Source organism: Colossoma macropomum, unplaced genomic scaffold (assembly GCF_904425465.1).
Source record: "Colossoma macropomum unplaced genomic scaffold, Colossoma_macropomum, whole genome shotgun sequence".
NCBI classification, from domain to species: Eukaryota; Metazoa; Chordata; class Actinopteri; order Characiformes; family Serrasalmidae; genus Colossoma; species Colossoma macropomum.
The window spans coordinates 12912649-12936117 of NW_023494810.1; the positions used below are offsets into that span (position 1 = coordinate 12912649).

General features: G+C 38.7%; 1 protein-coding gene across 2 annotated transcripts in view; it reads left to right on the forward strand.

The window, feature by feature from the left end:
* atg7 (ATG7 autophagy related 7 homolog (S. cerevisiae)) overlaps nucleotides 1-23469 on the forward strand; it is a 111072-nt gene that overhangs the window by 66123 nt on the left and 21480 nt on the right. The gene's annotated exons all lie outside the window — the stretch shown is intronic.

Here is a 23469-nt window from a genome sequence, read left to right on the forward strand (position 1 = left end):
TTTAATGCCTCATAATGATGAATTTCTGTAACGGCAAAAAGGAAATAAAATCTTAATATTAATTGTAATGTTGTTTAGCAAAATGAAATAGTCATAATGTTAATGAGTTTATTTCATTTTATTTTACCCAAACAGTTTCTTACACTGTTTCATGCACTAAACTAGACTCAATATATCCAAATGTATCATCATGTTGAAACCTCAGCACTGTTTACATTATCTGTACAGATTACAGCATGATATATGCTGCTGTCACTCATTCAGTCTTGTGAAGTACAAAATCGTACCATTCTGTTACTGTTCAGAGTTAGGAAATCAGAAATTATTGCCATTTGAAAACGTATATAACCCCAGTGATTGTGCCCTTTATACGTTAGGTTGAGGACCCCAGTAATTTTCACTGTTATGTCATTTTTTCTGCACATGGGTTTAAACTTCTCTGCTTCTCCAGCATGTTTGTTTAAAGATGAATGAATGATGATCTGCAGTTAACTCTAAGACCCTTAACTCAGACAGGGCTATGGAGGTTTGCAGGATGCTTTATGAATACTAGAATGCTATTTTTTTGGGGGGGGAAAGAACATAAATAAGATTAAGCATTAAGAAAGAGTCAGGTTGTAAGACAACTTTGCTGTCAAAAAAAAAATCTTTAAAATGGTAAGTTTACAGGAGAAGGCAAAAACATTCTTAACTTTAAATGGAAGTTAATGTAAAGAGATTTTATTTAAAAATGTATAGAGTATTTCTTTTGGTCCATTCACCATAATTTCAGTTGAGTTCAAACATCAGTGATGTTTTTTTTTTGTTTGTTTGCTTTTTTTGGACAGTGAATCTCTTAATATTAGATGACCAATGCAGAAACTACCTTTAAAATTACTCTTAGCAAATGAGATCTTGAAATGGAAATGTCATCAAACTAATATGTGCTGTAGGGCTGTCACAATAGCAGATATTTCATGGCCATGGTGTAGCATCACAGTAGTTCATATAAAAACATACTGTGGCAAAAAATAAGTAGAAGACTGTTGTCTGAACAACACTTGTTTGTTGGATTTAACATGGAAACATATTATTGACAGCTTAATTGACATCAATATTTTCATTTAATACATAATTTTTACAGTATAACACTTAAGTGTAAAATAGTCCCAAATAATTTAAACATGGCCTCGGTCAGCATATTCTGAAGATTAGCAGGAAGATGAAGAAATACCCTGTGTTTAGCCTCTTTCTGCAGTGCCCCTTAGTGGCCATTTCACTGATGGAATTAAAATAGAGTTGGATATCTTTAACAAATACTTTTTAATAAATATAATTAAATATTTGTTCCTCGTAATTCTGTTATCAGATGATCTAGGATCCTGTTGTCTCTCTGTGTGTGAAATGTTGTGACTCTTGTGTCGAGCTGCTAGCGAGCAATGAGGGGTGAAAGGGGAGGGGTGACAACCCCCTTCTGTGAAAACTATTTACACTCACAAAGACAAAACTAGATATAACACACAACTGCAGCTTTCTTCATAACAGACAATCCTGTACAACTGACACAATAAACAAGCAGCATTTAAACACAAAAACACACACTCTTGTTGACTTTTATGCTCGCCTGTAAAGATGAAATTGACTGAGTCTGTATTTTTAATCTGTATTTAACCTTTACATTATGTGAGGATTCTTTAAACTTTAAAAAGGTTTTTCACACTCATACATCTTATGTACAAAAATCCCTTTGTTTTTTCACAAGGCATTGAAAGTTTTTTTTTGGCTGTTCTGTTTACTGGGTAAGCAGGAAAGAAAGGTTTCAAAGCAGAAACAAGATATATGCACAGATTTTCTTTCACCAAATAAGCCATCCCGCCCACCCTCACCCACCCTCACCCTCCCTCCCTCCCTCCCTCCCTCCCTACCTACCTCCCTCCCTCCCTACCTCCCTCCCTACCCTCCCTCCCTCCCTCACCCTCCCTCACCCTCCCCCCCTCACCCACCGTCACCCACCCTCACCCTCCGTCACCCTCCCACCCTCACCCACCCTCACCCCCTCACCCTCCCTCACCCACCCTCAACCTCCGTCACTCTCCCTCTCCCTCACCCTCCTCACCCACCCTCACCCACCCTCCTCACCCACCCTCACCCACCCTCCCCCACCCTCCTCACCCACCCCCTCACCCACCCTCCTCACCCACCCTCACCCCCCTCACCCACCCTCGTTATAAGGAGTGTTTCAGCCTGTCATTCTAAGGGATAAGTAGATGTTCAAAAATAGTCATGTAAAAATTAATCCTGATAATTTGTGGTGTATGAAGCTATAGAAAAATTATAAGTGGGCTTTAAGGAAAAAAATAAAATATAAGAAAATGTAGGATATGGGCCCTTTAATGAAAGATGCCTTAGTTTATATACTGAAAAACTAATTTACGAATTCAGTGCATGAAAAAAAGAAGCCGTGAATGAATTCTGTGCTTCACTGCTGATCAGGATGGGGTGTTGAACTTGTGGTTTCACTTACCTGTTATAAGCAATTGGGAAAAAAGACAAATCTAGAACAAATCCAGAAGCCCTGAGAACCTTTGTGCTTACAGAGCTTCAGTAGAACTCTCCAGTGACGGATGGAGGCCGGATGGAGGGCTGAAAGTGTGGGAAAGTCCCACGTCAGCACTCTTCTCTCTCTTCCCTGCAGTGGTTTACAAACACACATGGAGTCCAACCCTAAATGAGAGGAAGTGTGTCCCTGCCTGGGCTCAGTCTCATTGTGTTAGGCTGTAGAATTTGAACCATGTGGAACCATCCAGCATCTAATTCGCTCTGCTCTCTTTGTGATGCTATATATTATAAATACCTCAGCTTATGATTACACGGCCCTTAGATGATGTGAAGGGAAACTTAAGTGACTTAGACAGTTTCAAACAGTATTTTCCTTCAGTACGTAAACCATACAGAACCGTGCAAAAGCCTTAGGCAGCCGGGAAAATGATTTAAAACTATTTATTTGGGCACTAAGTGTGTTTTTACTCATGAAGACACTAAATAACATTAGAACAGGTACAAATAAACATAAATACAGTAAGTAAAAAGAAATTCTTGTTTTCAAGAAAGGAGTTGAGAGCTGGTTAGAAGAACACAGGTTTGGTTTCAGACTTCTCCTCGACACCCTCCCACACTGAGTGGCTATTCTCCACCAGCATACCTGAATGAATTTAATGAAATATTGATTAGACAAACCAGAAATTGGATGGTGACTATAAATGATACTGGGTTTCCTCAGGGAGAGGTTTGGACAAATGGTTAAAAAATTAACATTAACATGCATAAAATAGTAAAAAATGGTTAAAGGAGCACATTATATGCACAAAAACACTAATTAGTATTAATGTTTGTTTTTCTATTGTAATATTAGTGTTTTGTTTTTTTTTAGAAAAAGAGCGCTTGCTGCCCAGATAAATAGCTTTTTAAATAACCCCAGATCATATTAATCCTGTTTTTAAAGCGAGTCCTAGAAATAGCTCCAGATTATAGTCATTTTATGTTGTAGAACGAACCCTAGAAATAACCCCAGATTATATTAATCCTATGTTGTAGATGGAACCCTAAAAATCACCTCAGATTACATCAATCATGTGTTGTAGATCAAACCCTAGAAATAACCCCAGATTATATTAATCCTATGTTGTAGAGCAAACCCTAAAAACCACCCAGATTATATTAATCCTGTGTTGTAGAATGAACCCTAAAAATCATCCCAGATTATATTAATCCTATGTTGTAAAATGAACCCTAGAAATAACTCCAGATTATATTAATCCTGTTTTAAAACGAGTCATAGAAATAACCCCAGGTTATATTAAATTCTGTGCTAATTGCCTTGTTGGTAAATATTCCCTGATCAAGCCCATATATACCTGCCTCAAGTGTATGTTTACGAACATTCAAACATGTAAAGTGACAGAAAAATGTTTTACTTTGTGGGTTGATGTTGACTTGGTTGTAAATTCCTGAACTGATAACACTTTGCATTCTCTTAGGATAGCTAGATAGATGATTAGGATGAACAGAGTTGCTATTAAAACATTTGGGTTTTTGCTTGTAAGCAGCTGAATGTGTATTTTATGCTGAGATTTCTTGTCCTGTATGAATCGATCGTAAACATTGCAGACGTCCTGTGATATGATGACTTTACTCTGCCTCCTGATGAAAGAATAATCCTGTATTCATACTTTACAGTAAGAAACAGTGTGGTGGACCCATTTATATGCATTTTATTTATTAATTTTTTTGTTTTTATTTCTTTTATTTTTTTTCAGTGAAGTATTGTGAAATCTTTGAAAGGTTATTGGTTTATTGTTTTGTTTATTTTACTTTAAAAAACAAACAGACTGATTCTCTAAATAATCTGTAGATTAGTCGATTTTTAATGTAATCGGTCCTGACAACTCTAGTTTAAAAGTAGATGTCTTTTCTTCATGCAGTGACAGTGATGTGGAAACTCATTGCTCTGGAGCTGGCGGTGTTTATATGGACCTGCGCTGGCTGTCGCGGTCTTTGTCTAAACACGACCATGAATGAGAGCATTGTGAGGTGAAGCCATTAGTGTGCGATTCAGCTTTCTTCAGAGGTGCTTACCTGAACTTCTACTTCTAGCCGGTTGCTTCCTCTTGCCCTCGGGTGGCTCAGAAGCAAGTCTTCCCACCCCGGCCTACACTCACACCTTTGTGAGCTGCACAATACAGAACAGCTGATTGTAGATCAGATTGCAAATGGATAAAATAATGAAGCCATTCATTAGTCCAGTCCAGGTGTTGGGTAATGCGCTCTGGCTAATTGTTGCATGTGTCTGAGTCACTCTGTTGTCTGAGACTTGTGAGACATTTTTATGTTTGTTTGTTTCACAAAGCTATGAATAATGAACAGATCTTTTCATGCTGGGAAAATACCCTATCTTGTTTGGTCGGACTGTTAGGCTTTTTTTTGTCTCAGCCACCCATAATCTTCTGAGAGCAGTAATCAGAACACCCTGTGCTTTTGACATTATGGCCCTGAAAATGGGCAGTTATGATGAGCTGCACTAGAGCTTCCAATTTATGGCTGATATAAATAAAGCATGTCTGTGTAGTGCTCTTTGTACACAGATGAATTTTAAAATAGAGTTTGTAAGTTGCAGGCAATAACAAAAGCATGGTGCAATTGTATTATTTATTATAATTACAGTTATAAAAATTGTAATTACATATTGCTCTTACAAGCAGGGACAAGCTGTATCGAGGCTGATACCAGTGCAGTATTTTTTCTTTATGTTTATATGTAGGTTTGAACAATTTGAGGAAAATATGGAATTGCATTTTTATTTAACCAGTATTGTGACTGTCATTTAAATTGTGTTTTTTTTTTCTATAAATTGAGGTCCAGGCCTGTTACCTTTGCTAAGAAGACCAGCACTTCCACTTGTTTTTTGCTTTCAGGCTCAAGCTCTGAACTCCAGGCAGTGAGTTAGTTGTGGATGTGTTGTTTTGTATGCATCATGTGCATTTGGTTGCTTCTGATGGTCTAACTCAGTGATCGCAACCCAAATGTTAAGAGGAGACATTTTGTTCTTTCAGCAAAAATCAAACCACCTTGGGAGCCACAACATTTTATATCGATTTATTAAGTATCGTTTTACCAATTTACTGTAAATATGTCTCAGTATGTGCTGATGTCCTAGTGTCGAATAAAAAATATAAACAAAAAACGCAGACTTACTTTGGTCTGCTTTAAGCTTTAGCTCAGCTATAGCTGCTTTTCTCGCATCTCTGGCAGGAAACTTTTTCGCAAAAGTGGAACAGTTTCTTGTAAAATCTCTCTCAATGTTGGACTTTTTTACGAGGCTGAAGTCAGCTTCTCATTCACCAGCTTCTTGTTTAAATTTTCTTGTTCAACCTTAAATGGTGCCTGAGGCACCAGAATGTTACTGCTGCACCATTTAAGGTGAAACAGGAAAATTCTGTTGAAAAGATATCAGCTTCATGACTTTTTAGTGTTTGACAGTTTCTCGTTGCAGATTAAACGTATCAGGAAACCAGCTGGAGTGATTGTAAATGCAAATAAGTCCCTTCATCTCCAAATTATCGTGTCTGTCTTAAATCTTTCTCTTTGCCGTTTCGTTAGCTACTAGCTAGGCACGATTGTTGTCTGCGTTGCTATGGTGACCAGCAGTCTGTGCGCCAGCCTTCAAGGCTAAAGGGTGAATTAGCAGTTCTACATTAACTCCAGCATTTAAGACCATTTATTGTTAAAACTGTGTTTGAACGATCAGCAGAGCTTTATTTTACTGCAAAAGAGGGTTATTTTGTTTTTGCCTACAAATGTAATTCTTCTGTGGAGCCACACCAGGATAGTAAAAGAGCTGCATGCGGTTCCAGAGCATTTACACTGAAATTTTGGCGAAATACATCAGCCGTTTAGTGGACATTGGAAAGTTATTCACAGGACATATGCTGTGCATGTATATTCTGTTCCCACAAGATCAAGATGAACAGACAGAAAGACAGAAAACATGGATTAAGGTTCCCTGGGGTTTAAAGCTGCTCAACAACTTGTATTAAATATAGATGAAATATTTTTATTTGAAGTGCTTTACTTAAGATGAGCATCTTAAAGTTGTTCAAACTGCTCAGAATGATCAAATATTCTACTTTCTGCTAACACACATGAGGAAATACACAGCTAAAAGGACATTTATAATTCTTTTATTTAGTTAAGAAGGCTAGATTGGATAGATCATCAATCATATGTATATATATATATATATATATATATATATTAGTGTATACACATATACACAATATATACATTAGTATACACCAGTGTTGCACTATTTCAATGTACAGTTTTGCACAGTAGTATAGGTTATTAGAGCTATGATACGTACAGTTGTACACATTGCCATATATGCAGTTAGTGAGTCTGGGGTAGATAGATGAGATGCAGGGTACACAGGAGATAGAATATTGATATATAGATATCTATATATATATGTGGTTGAAGGTGTGAATGTGTATGTGCAGGTATAAATTTGCTAGATTGAAGTTACAGTAAGATCAGAGTAAGTCTGTTGAGGTGTGGATTGTCTATTGAGATCATAATGATGATGATTCAGAGGTGTAGTGACAGGCCCACTGACCGATACACCAGCACTACTGGCTATTCAGCAGCCTGATGGCCCAGGGGAAGAAACTGTCGATACAGAGTGTAGATCAAATGTAAGTGTAATTCATTACGTAACTCACTACATAATAAATCGTATTGTAATAAATTGTGTAATTTCTTCTTAAACACAAAGCAGCAGTAATAACTCAAGCAGTAGGCTTGACATTTCTCTGTAGATTTTAACTGTTTATCCTTAAACAGGTTTATTTTTACAATTTTCTGACAATTCTCATGTATGACAGATGAACTTTAGTGTCAAAATGAAACCTTAGTTTCTGCCAGGTCATTGCCATTGTTCTCTTAGAGTGGAAGCTGGAAATGAGGGAATAGCTGTGATGTCATGATGTCTTTTATAACTGCTGGTCCATAATCAGTTTGAGGTTTTTCATCTAGATTCATGACGGTTGCGATGCAAGCATTTAGAACTGTTTGGAGATCAGATGCGTCAAGCAGGAAATGACCGATGCTGAGAATAAAGGATCTGATGTCTAACCTGGTGGGTGCTGCCTAGTCCCCAACCTCAGGAAGTGGGAAACGCACAGAGGAAATGAGTGTTTGAACAGGATGCTTGGGCTGGTCCTCTCCACAGTGGCCAGAGTCTTTGCTAAGACCTGCTTGTATAGATTTAATTACTACATAAAAATGTTACTTAGAACTCGAGCATTGCTCTGAAAGATGTTTACTAAAAAGTAATGTAGTGATTGTTTTGACAATTACTTAAGAAAGTTAAGTTTTTACAAAGCTTAAACAGTACAAATGTACTAAGCAACAAGCCAGACTTAGCTGTAAATGTGTACTTTTAATGATGAAATGATAGTTATTTTTGTTCAATACATTTTGTCACTGGATTTTGCTCCTTGGTTTCTAAAACTGCGGTACTGTAAATGTCACCCTTCATTTATATAATTTCTAGCAAAACCGCCATGAAGCATCGACAACAAAACAGAACATATATTTTTAACAGAAAATTATACGGCAGCTTCAACAACTAAATATAATATCAACTATTTTCATATTTACTGTGTCACTCTTTACCTTTATTCCAGCTTCCATTCTTTTCAGGAGACTAACTTTCAGTTTTCTAAGAAATCTGCAGACAAACCTCCAAAGTTCAGTCTTAGAAGTTGGTTGATCGTTTTCTGAAGTAATCAAACACATTCAGTGATGTTGAGGTCTGGACTCTGGGGTGGTCAGTCCATTGTTCAGCTTCTTTGTTTGATGTGTCTGTCTCCTTTTCTCAGTGAGGCTTCTTGACAGCTACACATCCTTTCAGACCCATAGAGCTGAGTTGTCTTGTCACAGTGGAAGGATGGACAGAAACACCTGTGGATGTTTTCAGATGTGAAGCAGCTTGATTTTCTCCTCTCTCTCAAAGATGAAAGCTTTAAGTGCTGTTTATCTGATGGGGGCAGTTTTGGTGTCTACCAGGTCTTCCAGGTGGTTGTTAGGAGGCCCATTTTCTCTGTAGCTTTTAATCAGTTTTTTAACTCCAGTTCTGGAAACTCCTGTTTTTTCACTTATTTTCCTTTGACATTCTCCTTCCTTAGGCAAGTGGGTTATCCTGTCTAATCTCCACATAATATCTACTGAAAAATTTTACTTAGTGGCTGCTTTGACTAGTCATAAAATAAATGAAGGATTGTCTCTGACTTGCACAGTACTATAAGTTCCCCTTTTGTAGCTTTTTAGCAATATCGAATGGTAGGTTCACCTAGTTTTTCAAATGAACAGAAAGTACAGTGTAACTACAGCCCGTTCTGAAGTGATCTGGGAAATATGTGTGAAAGCTGTTGTAAAGAATAATGTATTGCAGTTAACAAAAGAGAAGCTCTATTCAGGAAGTGATTCATTGGGTCCTATGAATTAAGTGGCTTTTCCCAGAAGGTAGTTCACTTCATTTTACAGCCTATTTGTCACATTACTGTTATCTTTAAACCTAAAATGCTGTTCTTCATTTGGAAAAGTAGATGACCAAGGATGTGTTTCTCAAAAACATCTTAGTACAAAGATGATTCTTAAATGGTAGAGCGAGCATCAGACTGCACGTATTCTCTACCAGTTAAGATGATCTAAATTCTAAGATGCTTATATGAAAGCGGGCTCAGTACAGGAAAGAAAAGCTGGTATTAACTTTCGTTAGTACCATTTTGTTTAGCATCACGTTTAAAATATGACAAAAATGACACAGTATGTAGTTTATACCTGACACACTAAATTTATACAACTATTAAATAAGGCAAATATTTGGTTGCATAATGCAATACGCCTCCACGTGTTGACCTTCGTGTACTTCCCTCTTAAGCCGCTTTACATTTATAGAGTTCCAAGCAGTGCTTTTTGGTGGTTGCTAGTGTTGCCATAATATTTTGACACTTCATCTCTCACAGAGGTCCTTATGTCCGAGTCGGAAGTTGGGCAGCTGCTTAATTGGAGCGCATATTTACAGTCATGTTTTTTGGCCGTAAGTGGAATGTCGAGTACACCTCTCCGTGGGTCGGATTGAGCACATCCGTGTGGATAACGCAAAGGAAACCATTTTTCAACCCACTCACGAGGAAGCGTGCTCTACAGCCCACACATGGCTTTCTCATTTTAGGGGCTGTGTGGTCTGCTTGTCAGGCTAGGAAGGACTCCTATTAAACATGGCTCCATGCTGAAATGTGAGGCTGTGTTTAGTGTAGATCAGAGCCAGAAAGGCATAACTTAAACAGCCCTCATTTTTACATTCAGTGAGCCAGAGATGCTTGGGATACTTCGGGGGACAACCACGCTGTGTCCTGGAGTGTTAAGGCTGTTAAGCTGGCAGTATACATCAAACGATGAAAGAACTAAAACAAAATCGAACTGCTGAACTGTGACCATGCTGTCGTAAGAATGCTTAAAAAGAACTCGCTCAGAGTCAGAGTGTCGTTAGAACCGTCACTTTGTCCAGTGGACCAGAGTATCGCTGGAAGCTCACTTTGTCCAGTGGACCAGTCACGGTCGGGGGGAGGTCTCAGGACAAATGACATGGTGATTAGAACCAATCACAGTCAGGGGGATGTCTCAAAAAACAACATGGTGATTAAAACCGGTCAAAGTCAAGCCGAGGTCTCAGAAGAAACAACCTAGCAGTTAGGACCAGTTACAGTTAAGGGGCTGTCTCAGAACCAACAAGTTAGTGATTAGAGCCAATCACAGTGAGGGAGTTGTCTGAGAACGAACAAGTTAGCGAATAGAGCCAATCACAGTGAAGCTGAGGTCTCAGAACAAACATGGTGATTAGAACAAGCTACAGTCAAGCAGAGGTCTCAGAACAAATGACCTAGTGATTAGAACCAATCACAGTCAGGGGGCAGTCACAGAATAAACAACATGGTGATTAGAACCAATCACAGTCACGGGGACATCTCAGAACAGATGAGTTAGTGATTAGGGCCAATCACATTAATGGGGAGGTCTCGGAACAAACAACGGAATGATTAGAACCAATCACAGTCAGGGGGAGGTCTCAGAACAAACAGTGTGGTGATTAGAACCAATCACAGTCAGGGAGAGGGCTCAGAACAAATGATGTGGTGATTAGGGGGAGGTCTCAGAAGAAACAATCTAGTGATTAGTACCAATCACAGTCAAGGGGAGGTCTTAGAAATTGACACAGTGATTAGAACCAGTTATAATCAGGGGGAGGTCTCAGAACAGACGACATGGTCATTAGAACCAATCATAGTCAAGGGGTAGCCTCAGAACAAACAACCTAGTGAGTCAGGGGACCAAACAGTGCAGTGATTAGAACCAATTACAGTCAGAAGGAGGTCTCAGAACAACCGACCTAGTGATTAGTACCACTCGCAGTCAGGGGGCCGTCTCAGAAAATGATGCAGGGATTAGAACCAATCACAGTCAGGGGGTGGTCTCAGAAAATTATGCAACTTATGTAGAGTTCTGTTTAGGGAGCAGTGCACACCGGACTGTACAAACTCAAACAGTAGTGTTGTTTTGGCCAAAAGGACAGTGAGTGCATTTACATGCATTTAATAATCCGATCATAATTGGGTTTCTGCATTTATCTGATTATTCAAATAGTCATATAAACGCCATACTGTTTAAAAAAGCTGCAGCATGAAGTTTGGGTTTTTCATTACGTTTATGTCAGGTCTTGTTCTGTGAGTTTATTGGCCAGCTGCAGTGCAAAATATGATAAGGTTTCCCATTATCTGATTAAATGCGTTGATCAGATTACTGACAAAATCTGATTTTCTGCAGTTATCAGATTATTAAGTGCATGTATATTCACTCATTGTTTTGCTTTGAAACTTCATTTTTATTTGGGGTTTACTGCTGGCTTCACAAAACACGATGTAATTTAAACAACATTAAAATGCAAATTATTCATGTTGCTTCAAAACTACACACTAGTTGCAAAATGTTTTTTGTTAGTGGGTTTTTTTATTTAGCCATGTTGTTTGCACCATGACAAAAACAAAAAGACTGCAAAAAATATCCTTTGCTCATCATAAAACACTCAAAAAGTGACGTTCATTACACTACTTTCCATTTTGGAAAATCGAACGGAGACCAGGGGCTTTCACCTCTGGAGGTGTAACAATACACAGATTTCATGGTACAATATGTATTAACAATAAAACTCATATAAACTATTTAAATAAATGCAAATAAATATAAATACAGTAAAATGTAACAAGAATTTATTTCAAAAAGTAGTTTGAAGAACAAAGTTGGGTCCAGATTTCTCCTGAATGCCCCCCGACACCACGTAGATCATCAGCTCCTGATTTAACATAATGAAGTATGGATTAGCCAAAACAGTTGCTAAGTGATAACTCCAGATTGAACTGGGTTTCCTTGAGGAGAGGGCAGGAAATGGTTACACAAACACACAGACAAACATAAAAGTTCAACTTACTGTATTTGTTATTTGTACTTACTATAATTTAGTGTTTTTCTGAGCTAATAAACACTTACTGCTCAGATAAATAATAATTTAGGTGCCTAAAACTCATACAGTACTTGCACAGCCCTGTATGAGTTGCAGACAATACAGTACAAGATGGACAATTTCAGATGATTATATTGTCATGTTAAGATAGGAATGACTAAAAATGCCTTTTTGCGATCTTGTTCCTGTCAGCGTGGGCCATCACTCTTTCACCAGTTCGGTAAATGATTCTGTTATCTGTTGTGAGGACCCTTAGTGTATGACCCACAAGCCTTCTCCTAACACCACAGACAAAGACACTCTGTTTTCAAGTTCTCATTCAAATTCACTTCCCTTCCAAACTTTTTCTCCTCCATGTTCCTGATAAAGATGCTATTGTGCGTCTTTGTTGAAATTATACAGTTCTTCAGCTCCTATTATGCTGTGCCACATGAAACTGTCAAGTGCTCTCAATTCCCCTAAACACTGACTGATTCAGAGAAACAGTGTATTTTTGGCCTTTGCTGGAATTGCACAAACTTCACTGTGTGTAATGTGTGTCATATGTGTGTTGACAGAACTTTGTCATGACAAGAGTGGCGTAACGCACAGAGCCATGCCCACATCTCTTCATTTGTGGTTTGGGATTTGATTGGCCATTTCTCAGTCCTTTTGCAGAATCAACGCTAGATGAAATTAACCTTTAATTTACGTTGAAGTTGTCCCTAGGTCCTCAGTAAGCATTCCATTTAGTGTGAAGTCCTCAACACTGTAGTAACCTTTGGAAATGTTAGGCACCATTTGGACTTACTTGGGTCATAAATCAACACTTATGATTCAAATGGTACAGTTATTTTAATCCACTATGAATCTGCTGATGGTAATATCTGTGGCTTCATTTTAATTGACTATGAATCTGCAGTATCAGTGGTCTTAACAGTGTGTCAGTGATAATTATGGAGTGATTTTAATCCAGTACGAATCTGCAGTGTGTGTAGTTTTACAGTCTGGCAGTAATAATTGTGGAGGGATTTTAATCCAGTATGAATCTGCAGTGTGTGTAGGTTTACAGTCTGACAGTAATAATTGTGGAGTGATTTTAATTCAGTATGAATCTGCAGTGTGTGTAGGTTTACAGTCTGACAGTAATAATTGTGGAGTGATTTTAATTCAGTATGAATCTGCAGCGTGTGTAGTTTTACAGTCTGACAGTAATAATTGTGGAGTGATTTTAATTCAGTATGAATCTGCAGTGTGTGTAGTTTTTACAGGCTGCCTCCTGTTATTTCCTCTTGTACCATCTCTTGTGTTGCTAATCTGAGGTTTTAAACTCTGACCTGAACACCTGACAGCCCTGCAGTTCATCTTGCTGACGTTTTTTGTGCTTGCTAGTTGATTTTTGTTGATTTTTTTTGGACTGAGTTTAGAATGGATGGGGATGCGTATGACTTTTAGTTCAGTTTGTGTGTATTTTGCTCATAGTACATCCAGTTTTCAACTTCTAGACCATCTGCTTTATGTTTGTAAATTTTCTTGACTAAACATTCTCACAGCTGGTTTGCAAACAATGTCTCAAAACTCAAGGTCAAATTAAAATGCTCTCGTTTCTCTGTCCTGTTAGGTCTTTGTAGAGTTGAGGAGCAAATCAGCACAATTAGGTGGTTTTGAAAACAGTTAGAACTTTTCAAATTGCAGTTTTTCTTAGTGGATCGGTTGGGTAGCAGTTGCTTTTTTGGAAGCAATGCCTTTTTAATTTGTTCATTCAGACAATTTCAAATTATCACTGTTCATGTAGGAAATTGAAGGCCTTGCAGTGTCTCTTGATGTCATTTCTTGTTGCTTGCTATTATGGGCTCGTGAGTAATACTTTGGAAAATAAACCCACAGTCAAATACCTGCCCTGTGACCTGGCTCAAGTTGCAGTCCAGACATAGCCGAAGGGCCAGAGGCCTTGTTAAAACAGCAGTGAGCACACCATACATGACACGGCCACAGGGGCGCCATGAAAGATTTATGCCCTGTTCCGTCCTTTGGAGGACAGAATGGGCAGCCTGTTGCGTTGCAGAGAGCCAACTGTAAGTCATCCATTTGGTGCAAATTACTGGGCTTCTCTGGGCTTCCCAGCCTTCTGTTTTAAGCACAGGTTCTGGACACCAGTGATACTAGACATGCCTGAAATGTAGTTACTGATGTCACATGTATGTACAGTACTGTTTGTATGTTAGCTACTTATGTCTCCCTTTTGGGGGGCACAGTTTGAAAAGCAAGGGGTCTTATTAATTCTGATTATATTCAGAGGGTCAGTCATGATGCAGACATACAGCTGTTGATGGGGGCGTATCTAAGGACAGACAAGGGCGTGGCTCTGGGTTAGCAGGGGGTGTAGTTCTGCATGGACAGGGGGTATAATTGTGGAGCCAGTATGAATCTGCAGTGTGCAGTTTTTACGGTTTGGCATAAGTAATTTTGGAGTGATTTTAATCCAATATGAATCTGAGGTGACTGACACTAATTATTGTGAAGTGATTTTAATCCAGTATGAATCTGCAGCGTGCCATTTTTACAGTTTGATGTTAGTAATTGCCGTTCTGTAGGTGTGCACTGGACTTGCTGTGAGTAGACAAGGGAGGGGCACAGCATACCACAAAGGTCATCTGCCCAGCCAATGATTTTTTCTTTTTTAATGTTAGTATACTAAAATTGTAGTGTGGCTTATGTATTCTTTATATATGTTTACATGTCATTATACAGCTAGTGTGTGTATCTTTCACCCTTTCATTTGATTTCATTCATTCAGATTCAGGGAAAAAAGTAATATTTATATATTACTTACATGTATATCGCTGCTGTCTGAACAAAACCTTGTATCTCCAAAAATGTAAGTTTACAGGACGTTCTTAGCTTTTAATAGAAGTAAATAGAGAAAAAAAAATCCAGGTAATTTTGGACCATTTCTGTTGGTATGTTCATCATGAAATTTTGACACAACATAAAGGGCAGCTGCCTTTCTCAAATCATATAAAAAAATTAAAAATGATATGAGAATGAATGAATGAGAAGTGCTAACTTTACAGGAAAAGGAAAAAACATACTTTTAATGTAAGTCAATGGAACCAGACCTTTTTCCAGGTCATTCTGGGTCATTTTTGTGGTCCATTCATCATGAAATTTACAAACAATGTAAAGCAAAACAGGCATTTTCAAATGATGTCAAAAACTGGAAACCATTATATACATTATACATTTGAGACGGTAAGATCTCATGCAAAAAGACTTGTTTTGAATATGCATAACTTCACCAGGATAACACCAGGGCAAGCTGGATACCACCTTTAGACAGTTATGTCAGCAGTTAATGAAGACGTTATGAGTCTGTCCAGAAATAGAGGGTTGTAGTAGCTGCCATGAACTAACCTCAGTTATGATGACTACTTATGGCATTTTGTTATGACGAGCATGAGGCAGTGTCGTGTCTTTCTTGTAATAGGAGGTTCAGAATCCCCATAATTTTATTCATGTCTATGAAGGTGTTCTCTGAAAGCAAGTAGTGTTGTCTCTTGAAATAAGCACTTAACACAGTCCCAATAATCCCAGTCTGTTTATCCTGGATTTGAATAGGTGACGGTAGTTTTTACTTATTTCAAAATAAGACCCTGACAGGTCTTTTTCCTTAAAACATGCATCAAAGACTGGATGAAAACTCTCATGTAGCAGTTTCAGTGCATTTTTTGTTGCCTTGAAAGGAAATTCTAACATTTTTTTGAAAATGATTTGATTAATTAAATGGTTAAGATGTAAATGGAGTCATTCAGAGTGGTTTGATGTGAAATGGTCCATTTTAGAGAAACTTATTGAGTCAGTTGTTCACACTGGTGGTGATAGGGACCAGACATCTGAAGCATTTAATACCTTCAAAAGCTCCCTCACAGAAACTTATTACACTTTTTGTACACACTTTTTGACATTATCAACATTAAATCTCTGAATGGTTTGAAATGAAACGGTTCATTGTAGAGAAACTTACTAGCTTCTTTACAGTGGTGGTGATAGGAACCAGGGGTCACAATGTCTACAGCGCAAATGTAGCCATTTTATTTACTATACAAAACCACCAGTGAACCTACACATTTTCTTTATTTGTGAAGTATATGTTTAGGTTTGTAAAGTAAATCGTAAAAACGTTTTTTTTTGGGCAACTGTTTTGCCATACAGCTCTTGTGCCTTGCATGTCCCTGTCTGCCATCTCAACCTTCTCAAAACTTCTGACTCGGTTAGTTTCTCTAGAACGGAGCATTTCACACCAAACCACTCTGAATGACTTTGTTTATGTCTTTGCTTTTAATTATGCAGAAATTTTGAAATATTGATGGAATTCCCCTTTAGTAAATACTTAGTAAATTATACAAGTGTCTGACTTTCTTCTACCTTTTTAAAGGGCCCATATCATGGAAAACTGCCTGCTATTTTGAATTAAGAGTTTAATGTATTATGTAAACGTTCGCATTGTTTAAATGTTCATTTTTGCAAGTCATGTTCTAATTTTTTTTTCCAAAAAGTCAGTATAAATAAGTGTTTTAGGCATTTAAAAATATATAAAAATAAACCAAACAGTGCTTTTTCAGTGGTTGGAAATCTTATCTCCAGCACTATAATATGGTCCACTGTAGTGTTCAGGTCAGTCCTGAGCCTTTGGCCATCAATAATCACCGTGAATCAACCCACAGTGATAATGATCGGATCTGGACCGGAGTTCAGTGTGTGTGACGAGATGGAATCCGGTTCACTGGCGGGAGAGGGGTGTGTGTTCAAGGTTTTATCAGTTCTTCAGGCTCCAGCCCTTGCAGAACTGATTCTGGCAGTGTACAGCGGTGCCATAATCCCTCTCTGGAGCCCTTTAGGGGCCGGCTCACCGGCCCTTATCTTCCCTCGATTGTTCACCCAACACATGGGACGGAAAGATAGGGTCGTCCCCATGTTTGGATTTTCCACTCTCTCAGAGGTGTGGTGAGCTCCAGCCTCAATCAGACCTTTCTTACTTTTGTTTTTCCTTTTATCCCGAGGGAGTCGCAGTGGGAGATAGTGGTTGAAAGGTCATGTGAGAAGTTGTTTTGAATCTGTAGTTTCATCTAGAGCCCAACCAGTATGGACACTTTATGACCAACATTTATTACACTTTTTGTCATGTTTTATTTTGACAGTAGATTTGTCTACAGATCACACTATCTGGTCACACTTACAGGTAGGGTTGTGTTTCAGGGTTAAGGTTTAGAAGTAGGTTTTGGGTTGAAGGTAAGGTTGGTATTGGGTTTAGCTTTAGATGCATTTAATTGAAATGAGTATAGATGAGCTACAGAGCATCTACAGTGGACTAAATAGGTAAAAGTGTTACCGTAATTTCCTATGGTCAAAAATTGAACAGTGCTTTACTGATATGACTGTCATTTGACAACGTGATGGATGCATTAACTTGTTACTTTAACCATGATTGTGTAGTTTATGCACCAAAATTTTGGCCACCGAAAATAGTCAAAATTGAGACCTTCAGTTTTCCTCCAAAAGACAAAAAAGGCCAAAATTTTTCACTGAAAAAAATTAAATGGGTGTACAATGCAATGTCCACAATCTAACAGTTTAATAATTGATGTCTGTGAGTTCAGATCATGCCTTCAACATGGTGGTGGTAGTATGAGGGAAGATTGATTGAGGGAGAACTCTGTGACCTTGGGCTGGAGTTCTGGGCAGCTTCTGCCTGTAACTAGAAGGCCAACCCCCCCCCTCATAGCTGTAGCAGGACTGAAGTAGGACTGAGAAACAAGGAGGAGATGGGGTGGCAGTGGGGATTGTGAACGCTTTGTCACGGGAGCAGAAGGTGAGGATGTGAATTTATAGGGCGTTAGATTGGAAGAAGGCGGGATTTCAGGCATGTTCCTCCCCCCAAACTTCAGTTATAACACAACTACATTTAATGGGAATGAACAGTTAGAAACAGTGATAGAAATGTTGTTTTCTGGCCAGCACAGACACGTTCAAACAGTTTGAGCAGTAAATCAGTGAAAATTTCAGCCATAACTTGCAGATTTTTACTTTAAATTCAAAAGCATAAATAGAAAGAAATAACCAAAAATAATCATTTTTTGGCTTGGTAAGTGTTGAATTCTGTATTGGCCAGCAATTTTCATTTCTATGCATCATTAGTGTTTTTAGTTCAGTTGACCAGTTTAGCCTGTATTGCTGTAAAAGTGTAAGCAAGTGTAAGCTTAGGAGTTCCTACAGAGTGGCATATCACTAAAATCACCAACTCTTCAGACTTGATGGATTTTTCTCAGTTTGCTGTTCGTTACTATGTTAAAAAAGCCCCTTATTATTGGTGCTTTATTAGAGAGATTATCTGTTGATGTTGATAAAAGTGCCAATACTTGCTGGTATTATCGGCCAACCGATAAATTAGTCAGGGCTACTTTGCTTCAAAATATTTTAACAGTGTAGTTAGGTCTTCTGTATAGCAGAAGCACCAGATTTAATTCAAATTATCCATATCTCGTGTTTTGAACTGCACCAAATATTAGTAGAAACTGAGTGGCCGTGAACTTGCCATGAATAAGCACACAAGTTCTTGTGCTTTTCTGTCTTTCCCACAATAGGAACATCAAAAATGGTTGTTCAAAGATCATGACCATGTGACGGTCTTAAGAGTAAGATCACCTCACAGTCTGTGGGTAGAGTCTACTCTTCAGAACAAGGGGTTGCGTTTGATCCAAGATAAGCTGCTCTCTGGTTTCAAGTCATTTGCCCTTGCCTTTGGAAGCCTTCCAGTCTTCTTCATTAAAAGATTTTTGTTCTTAAACCCAAGCCTTTAAAGAGGTCTGAGGCTGTGTGCTGCGCTGGTTGGAGGGGGCAGGCGTACACTCTTGAGCCTTGATTTCCACTTAAACCACATGTCAGCTGGATGCTAGTCACACATGTAATTAAAAAGGGCAGGTTTGTACTAGTGTGCTGCCTTTGAAGGGGTTCTATTTTTTTTTTCTTTTTGATTAGCACCTAGAGCAGTAATTCGACAGTAAGAACTCTTCTACCAAACATGCAAGCCTACTCTTACAGATGTCCCCACAAACTTGAGGCTTCATGCGTTCATATGAGGACCCATAACATGTGTTTACAAGTGCAGACCTGTATAGGAAATTTTACTCAAGCTGATGTGCACCTGGCCTTTTACCACTGAACACCCAAACTTCTCCATACGTGTATCTTATAGTTGTGAATAGTTATTAATGTCAGCGAATAACCAACAAATTAATGCCATTGGTTAAAAATTTTTAATGTTATTTTATTTCCAATAAACAACAGTTCCTATTTTAATAGGAGAGCTTATCATTCAAGTTTTTGAATATTATACATAAGGGTGCAATTGGCAGCTGGTTCCACTAGACCAGGAATCGACAACCCGAATGTTAAGAAGAGTCATTTTGTCCTTTCAATAAAAATAAAACCACCTTGGAAGCCACAAAGATTTGTGTCCATTTTACCATCTTGGCTGTAAATATGTTTCACTGTGTGCTATTGTCCTAGTATAGGCTTAAACAGTATACACAAAAACAGACTTTCTTCTGCTTTAAGCTTTAGCTCAGCTATAGCCGCTTTTCTCACATCTCCAGCAGGAAACTTTTCCACAAAAGTGGAACAGTTTCTTGTAAAATGTCTCTCAACGTTCAATTTTTTACGAGTCTAAACTGTCAGTTTCCCATTCGCCAGCTTCTTGCTCGAATTTTCCCGTTCCACCTTAAATGGTGCCTGAGGCACCAGAATGTAATTGCTGCACTATTTAAGGTGGAACCAGAAAATTCAAACAAGAAGCTGGCGAATGGGAAACTGACAGTTTCTCGTTGCAGATTAAACATATCAGGAAACCAGCCAGAGTGCTTATAAATGCAAATAAGTCCGTTCATCTCCGAATTATTGATGTTCATCTTAAATCTGTCTCTTTGCCTTTTCGTTAGCTACTAGCTAGGCGAGACTATTGTCTGCATTGCTATGGTGATCAGCAGTCTGTGCGCCAGCCTTCAGGGTTAAAGGGTGCATTAGCAGTTATACATTAACTCCAGCGTCTAAGGCCATTTATTGTTAAAACTGTGTTTGAACGCAAATTAGGTTTATTTTATTTTTGCCTACAAATGTAATTCTGCTGTGGAGCCGCAACAGGACAATAAAAGAGTGTCTCTGGAGCAGCATGCTGCTGACCGCTGCACTAGACAGTCCTGCTAAAAGTGATGTTCGAGAGCACTTTTCTGAAGGACAATAGCACAAGTACTATGATGTATCATATTGAAAGCAAACGACTGTTTGATTCTTGTTCTTTGATAGAAAGTGTAATGTTCTTTGCTGTGAGGAAATCACACATGGGTCTGAAGAAATATAGAGAAGGACGTGATGGACGGCAAAAGCTACTGAGGTTCTCTGAGCCAAAGCTGCCTCTGTCATGAGCTAGAATTTTAAATGTATCTTTAGGACTTAGATTATAAAACTTTCAGTAGCCCATCATTATGTGTTCCAGTCATTTTGTCACCTTTTTAGTTTTTGGTCATATAATCATAAACATATCATGTGTGTATATCTAGTATTTTATCGTGACTTTGACGTGGCTCAGCAAAGAACCAGAACTATCTGATTTTAGATACGCCAGTTAGTCAGTTACCAGTCAGAGGAATCCGCTAAAATTTACAGCCGTAGTTTGGAAAATATATGAAAGGTAATAAGGGATTGTAGCTTTAGGGCTCTTAACTGAACTTTTTTGCTTCTAAGTTCTAAAAGATCTCTCTAACAGTGTAAAGTGCATGCTTAAGAGCTGATTAAGGTAGTACAATGATAGTCAACGTTGGTCAGGTGGTACGACATCAGTGAAATCTTTGAATTCTGTCATGGTTTACATCAACATCACTGATCTGCTGAGTTCAAAGAGGTTGTGCCTGCAGTGTTGCTTTCTTTTGGTGTGAAAGCGCCAGTAATGTCTTGCCTGGAACTGGTTCATGCATCCTTTTAGTCAGCTTGTCATCTCATAGCTTTCAGTAGTCTCATTGCCAGTTCGGCACTCGCAGTTCTGAACTGCTAAATATCTCCAAAAGCAATAAGATGCTTTAAATTTGAACCATTCAGTGTTTTTATTTATGTTTTCTTTTCCGCTGGGAGTGAAACGAACTTGTTTTCTTCTGGTGGGAAGCAAGCTTCACTCCGGAAGATGCGGGACCTTAATCGTTTCGGAGCATTTCCCCTTGATATGTGGAACAGGAAATGTGTCACGGAGGGAAAGCGAGCCAGTTGAGTCGAGTCAAGCGGGGAAGCAGGGGCCCTCCATCCATCCACAGCAACAACAAACCACAGCTGCTGCGCACTAGGCCACCACACCCTAGAGAGAGCCACACTTTGTTTTGCTAGCTGGTATTTATGTGAAATCTGCTTGACATGGAGAGAGTGTATGGGAAGATAGACAAAGAAAGAATTAAATGCTGACTTCTATCAGGATTTGTTGTGGCTGGTTTTGATGTATTTCTAATGTTTGTATCGTGTGGCTGCATATAATGTGGGAAACTGGAAGAGTCTTTAGTTAATAGGTTTAGTTGTTGGTTATGACTTCTTGTAGTAAGTGTAATTCTTCATATCTAAGTTTAGCTACCCATAGTTTCTTGGTTTCTCTGTGTATGGGGCAGCTGGGGGAGTGGGGCTCGCTCTGTTGTTTATGGCTCTGTGTTGGGTTGGAGTATGACTCATGCTCCTAAGGGAGTGGAGAGATGTGAAATGAGTTTTGGAGCTGTGGAGGGGGAACAGGCAGCCACTGACAGCTGGAGGAGGAGCTGGAGAACAGTCAGCAGCTCAGGGCGCTAGAGAGAGAAGGGGAAAACCCAGCACTGAACTGTGTCCCAAGATTTCCCCACTCCACGTTATCCTGCTTATGCCTTGGTGGTAAGGCTGCTCAATATGAACAAAATACTGGTATTGGGATTAGTTTGCTACACAAAGCGATTGCGATACTTCTTTCAGTGTCTGAAAAGTACTTTGGTGAATCAGTATTGGAGAAAGCTTAAAATTAGCCTTTTTTGACCAAACCCTGATTCATCAGAACACCCACAGAAACCCTGGAACTGTGGTCAAAATCCTCAAAGCACACAGTGAAAAACTTAGGAGCTCATTCACCAATCATTCACCAGTCTTAAGAAGAAATGTTTGCTTAAAACCCACTTTTGCAGTTTTCACGAAGGCTCTGACATTCACCAATGTTTTCTTACATGGGATTTTTTCACGCCATTAATCTGATGTAGCCTTTTTCTTAGGACCTTCCTCAAGAACACATTTAAGAGCAAACTTAGAAAGATATTGGTGAACGAGGCTGATTGCTTATTTGCGTAGTGCAGTCTTCTGCTGCACTTTTTTTTTGCAAAACAGAGAAAGGAAATGACCTTTTATTATATTTTTTTAAATTAAAGTAACTTATTTGACTGTTTATCCATTTGGAAAAGAGTGACTGTATTCCTTGCTTACAAGTACTAGGAATTTCCAGAATAATCCCACTGTACCAGCGCAAACTCTGTGAGTGTGAATGGCCAACACGTGCAATCTACAGCAGTCACACTACCTCATTGCTCATGTACAGAGGTAGTATGTGTAAAACAGGTCTTAACCCCTTAAAATCCCAGGCTTATTATATACTAAGGCTTATTATTCGGTAACTACAGGGACTTCAATGCAAACTGGCTGAGCTGTTCTTAGGTTATAGAAGTATGTGATAAAACGTGGGTTTGCCAGCAGGCCCTAGCCCTTTAAGGGGTTCATATTAGGCCAACAATAATCAGAATAACAACCAACAACAATATATTGTGAACTAGTTTGTGGTCAGCCTGTTGCATGTTGAGGCAGTTGTTTTATGTCCTAAGTAGTGATGCACAGAAAAGAAAATTCTCGGCTGAAATTCAGGACACACCAGGCCGAAAACCAAAAAAAAGCTGACAACAAAGAGACACCCTAACATAAGTTAACATACTATAATTACTACAGTAGAGTAACTTAAGTGCTACGAAGTCCACTGTCCTTAACAATGGTGAACAGTCAGTCATCTGAGGCAATAAATTCTCTTATGTCTTAGTTGTACTTTGCACTTTGACACTGTCATTGGTTAATTTTTTCATCATTTCAAAAACTGTGGCTGTCAGTTGCTGTCAGGGACTTGCTGCTTCTTACTCGCAGGGACTTGCTGCTTCTGGTGCTTTGCTGTGGTCTACGTATCGTAGCTGGATGTTTTTTCAAGGAATATCAAACCTGTAATGTAGAAGTTCTTGCTTGCTGCTCCCCCTCTAGAGACTCTGCATGAACAGAGATTATAAATCTCGTAT